Below are 5,595 nucleotides of genomic sequence, written 5' to 3' on the forward strand. Positions count from 1 at the left end.
ATACACATCCAAATAGATGAAGTGAGTTTTCCAGAATTATGAAGTCAATGCAGAACTGGCACTAGACATCAAGTTAAAGTTGAGTGCTCTTTTGGCTACATCACCTAAATCCACCACCCTCCTAACACCTGATTTATTGCAATGTCTTCTCAGTAACCTTTAATCTCTCCTCTGCAGTTCCCTGTTTACAGAACATAAGATATTTTGTGGTCTTTGTATCTGTCCTCTGCACCAGCTCCTATGGCTCTTTATTACCAATGAGATCGAGCCTAAGTCTGTGGGTTCATTTCAGGTTCCTTATAATCTGAACATTTTCTTACTTTGTTCCCTAATTCAAAGCCACTGTACTTGACTGTTTTTTCCCGGATCCTTGAAGCACCTCTAAGCCTTTTGGTATACTGTCCCCTCTTCCTCAAATGCTGTATTTCCATCTAACCTGTCCTTCAAGTCTCAGATCAGGCTCTTTGAAGAGCGCTCTGATTATACTAGTTCACAGGTACCCCTTTTGTCTTTTTTTTTTTTTTTGGTACCAGGGATTGCACTCAGGGGCACGTGACCATTTAGCCACATCCCCAGCCTTGTTTTGTATTTTATTTAGAAACAGGGTCTCACTGAGTTGCTTAGCACCTGGATTTTGCTGAGGCTGGCTTTGAACTCGTGATTCTTCTGTCTTAGCCTCCTGTGCCACTGGGATTACAAGCACATGCTACTGTGCCTTGCCCCTATTTTGTCTTTTGAAGAATTATAATTCTGTATATTCTGTATTTTTTTTTTTGTTTTAAATTTCGTATAGATAAGAATAGGAATTATTTCTTCAGTGGAAACACAAGTTCTGCAAGGACATAGACCAAATTCTAGCCAGGTTTTGTAGGTAAATTAAATTGGACTGGAGGGATTAAAAGTAAATTCCTGCTCTTGGTGACCACACAAGATCCACTATAATACTTTTCATGTAGCTGATGATGGTTATTCAAGTTTCTTTTCTCCCTGCCTGCATTCTTTCTTTCCTTCTTTCTTTCTTTACTTCTTTTCCTTTCTCTTATTTCTTTCCCAGGGATTGAACCCATGACACTTAATCACTGAGCCACATCCCCAGCCCCTGTTTTATTTTTTATTTTGAGAAAGATTTACTGAGTTGCTGAGGCTGGCTTTGAACTCATAATCTTCCTGCCTCAGCCTCCTGAGCCACTGGGATTACAGGTGTGTGCCACTACTCCCAGCTATTCTTTTCTATTTTCCTTTCTCAATGTAGAAAAGTTTTCTAAGCAGATTTCCCTTTTGATCTTACTCTGTAACTATGCAGCCAGCCTAATCATTAAATAATTCTAGTTGCATATAAAGAGATGCCAATAATAATTCATCTTTATTTGCCTATTTCTATAAGTTGCAGTAAATATCTTTAACTTTGCCTAGAACAGTAAATATAATTCCTTTTAACAATTAGAAAAAACTTGTATTTTTTCCTTGAACAGAGGTGTCCATGCCTCTCTCATATTCAGATGATGAACTCAAGCAGAACTCCATACCTTCTCTACCTAAATATCTACCACTAGAACTCAAAAGAGTGATGCTGTCACAGTTATTTGAAATGAAAAATAAAGTCAGAATTCTGATTGGTTATTGGGCTTGACAATGAGGAATAGCATTATTAATTATGTGATGGATATTTTCAACATACCTCTGATAATTGTTTAAAACTTCAACTTGCATACTGAACTCAATCTATTAAAAGCTTATCGAAATATTGAATGTAATTAACAATATTTAGTTTTCCTAATCTGTTTTGAGCATATTAGGTTAAAGATGATGCTTCTAAGTGAAAGACTAAGAAGTATAATTGATAGTCATTTGCTGAATTTTGGAAAAATTTTTTGATTTATTTCCCAGAATTGAGAAACTGATCTCTCTAATGATGGTAACAAATATCTTCACAATTCATGATGATTTCCATTTCTTTATTTTCAATAAAATTGAGAAAAATTTAACTGAGTTGTCAGTCGATAGATCACAAAAATAATACTTGAATATGTGCCACTGTGTGGTTTTGGCATGTAAAGTGGAAGAGTTCAAAGAGTTGATTGACATTTTTATAGCAAGTTTTGCTCCAGTTCCATCTATTTTTACATATGAACAAAGATTCTCACAACTTACAAAAAATACACATTAGAATTGCTGCTGAACTCAATCTTGTTCTAGCAGTAAGTAAACATGAAATAAATAAATAAATAATCATCCATCCCATTAAGGAAAATTTTTCTAATTTTTTCTTTTATTTTTTATTTTTTAGAGAGAGAGAGAATTTAGAGAATTTTTTAAAATATTTATTTATTTTTCTTTCAGTTTTTGGCGGACACAGCATCTTTGTTTTGTATGTGGTGAGGATTGAACCCGGGCCGCACACATGCCAGGCGAGCGAGCTACCGTTTGAGTCACATCCCCAGCCCCTAATTTTTTCTTTTATGTGTAAAATTTAAAATGCATTTATATTGTTTTTGAGAAACTATATATTAATAATAATTATTATTACATAATTTAACCCAGAAGGAAAATTTAATCTTCAAGAGATTTATGAGTCAATGAACTTATACACATATTTTGTTGCACAGAAAGATGAAAGGTGATCAGTAAGAGTATAAATATATGTCACGTGAAGATATTCTGAGGGAAAATGGAATCAAAATGCAAGTTCAAGGAAAAACAAGAATGATATGATTTTCTGAGTGTTAATTTGTTATAATACATCTTTTTAGTAAATGATATTGGGTATTAATAGCTTTGATATTTAGATATTCCTTGGTTACATAGTTTCATTCTTTTAAAATGTCAATATTGATAATATACCAGAGATAAAATATTTTGCCACAGTTTAGATTTAAAAGGAGAAAATTTAGATGTGAATTGACAATGTGTGAGTGGATCTATTGTTTTCATAGTAATTTTAAAGGATTATGAGCAAAATCCTGGCAACTCTTCCGAGTAGTTCTAAGTGATAGCCTTTGCTCCTCCAGCCTTGCCAAGTACTTCCTTCCCATTTGCTCTCTGCTGTTGAGATACACTGGTCCTTTTTCAGCTCTTTGAATGTTCCCAGTTGCTTCCTGCTTAAGGGTTTGCCCTTTCCCATGTACTCAGCGACACCACTTTGCCCCCAACATTTGCTAAACCACTCATAATCAGATGGTGTCCATTCAGCCTTTTGAACCAAGCTTCAATGATAAGTCTTAATAGAAGTCCTTCCTGTGCCTCTTACCAAAGTTAGGTTCTCTAGGCTAACCCCTAGCCCCTAGAGAACCTTGACCTTTCCTTTACTGTGTATCACTTATTACAATTGTGATTTTTAAAAATTGATTTTTTAAATGGCAGAAGGGCAAGATAGTCACTCTATCTTGCTCACTGCTCATGTTCTTAAGGCAGTACATTACAGAGATGGGTGCACACAAGCAACTATATATTTGTTGAATGAATGAACCATAACAGCTTATTCTTGTTTAACAGTATGTAATCATAGATACGTATAGAATATAATTCTTCATTTAAGGAGGAAGAGAATTGTATGTTCTTGAAAGATAACCAAGAAAACCTTATAAGCAACTACATGAATCAAATAAAAGTATATTCAAGAAAAGATCTTGAAGGAGATAAAATCAATATTGAAAAATTGACTATTACACACAGATTCTGTGTCAGTTTGAGTTCTGTAAGAAGCAATCATCAAAATTCTGTTAGATTCGCAAGAGATTTATTTGAAAATATGTCTGAGAAAGCTATAGGGGAGAGAGAGACAGAGAGCAGAAGTGGGTGGGGACAGCCTGCAGACTGATGCAAATCAGACTTCTGTTGAAGAAGAGGAAGGAAGGAGGATTTGGCAGGAAGGAAGTGAGAGGGCAGAGCAGTTCTAAGAATGTGTCAGGCAGATTGATGGACAGCTCTCCAGTCAAGTCACTGGAGAAGTTTGTATCCTATAAGAAAAGACCTGATTAATGTCCTAAGCAGGCAGAGTCAAGACTTGGGGCCATCTGGGGGGAAGCATAGATTTAGTGCTGATGTGATCATATATTTGGAGGGGTGCAGCTGGGGTTGTGGGTCCATTCTGATTCATATAGCAAGAGATCCAGCACATTTCCATGGTTCCAGCACCCAGAAATTTAGAGGAGCATCATCTTCACCACCATATTCTAATTTATAAATTAGACACTCTACCCAGGACTGGGGCAAGGTTTTCATTTTTTAATTCCCAATTTGTAATGTGTGAGATATATTGTTATTTGATAAAGGGTGAGCTTATTCAATCAATGTCACCAAGCTTCCAGGCCCAACTGCTATTTGTCATTAGCTAATTGAGTAGTCCTGACAATAGGATCTCATTTCTTTGTGGCCACCAGTCCACTTATAATTGAAACTGAAAGGTTGGTCCTTGATTATTCCAATGTTGGGTGAGGAAAGAGTGAAAAACAAATGAGGAATAAACGCAGAGCTTTAGCAATCAGTCCTTCATTGTAGTTTGAGCTCTCTGGGATCACCACTTCCAAAATATCATAACAATTAACAAGATTTCCAAGAATAGAAATACAAAAACAGTTAACTATAAAACCACCTCCAATTCTACTGGATGATAACCTGGCAGTGAGTTCCACATTGGAGAAATGTGGAGACAAAGGGATAATATGTTAGTTCTCACAGGAGCCAGAGAAAAATAGATCCTGTCATCTTGGGTCTTCTTCTGTCTTTAGTAGCTATAACTGAGCCACCAGTTCCATTTGTCTCTAGAGGAGTTTTGTTAATGGTTCTGCTACTATCTGTTATCAAGTCACCTTTGGAGGAACAATTTCAAGCATCATCACCACAGTGATGCTGCACCGATCAATTTGTGCTCTTGTGCTTGCAGAACCCAGAGTCCACAAGGCTTGATTTTAGGTCCAGTTCTGTAATCTCTTTTGGGTATATGAAATTATGATTTGAATACACAGAACTCTAATACTAACCATGTGGAGGTATAATATTAACATAAAATGGAGGGATAAAGTCTTTCAAACCTGCTCCCTGCCTTGTTTTCTGACATTACCAGCACAAGGCAGCCTGGTCTTGAGTAGCTATATAATTATATGATGGTTTTGCTGCTTTTTTTTCTTTCTTATTGCCTGATTCCTCACATTGGACTATTTGTAGATTTTCCTGAAGTAGAACATGGATTGAGAACTGCAAGGAATATGTGCTTTTCATTTGTAGCATCAGTGTCAAAGGAATATAAAGATCTCTGTCGAGATAAGCTCAGAAACTTTTCTTGATTTCCCTTTTGTCTTATGGATTGCCATGGTGATAGGAGAAGAGTAGAATTGAGAGAGAACTATAACATTGGAAGCTGATAAAAGCCACATGGCTATTTCTGACTAGGACATTAATTCTCATTATGTGAAGGATATAATCTGTCTAAAAAAAATCTAGCATCTCTCCATCCAAATAATAGGCTCGGTTCCCTTTTGTATTCCTTTAAGTTCCCCTATGAGTTTAGAGGTTGTGGTTGATGGGAAATGAGTTCTTGTTCCTATAACATTTTTAGTTCCACCCATACAATAGTTTCATCTATACAATGGAGAATGA

Source organism: Marmota flaviventris, chromosome 5, assembly GCF_047511675.1.
Source record: "Marmota flaviventris isolate mMarFla1 chromosome 5, mMarFla1.hap1, whole genome shotgun sequence".
NCBI lineage: Eukaryota > Metazoa > Chordata > Mammalia > Rodentia > Sciuridae > Marmota > Marmota flaviventris.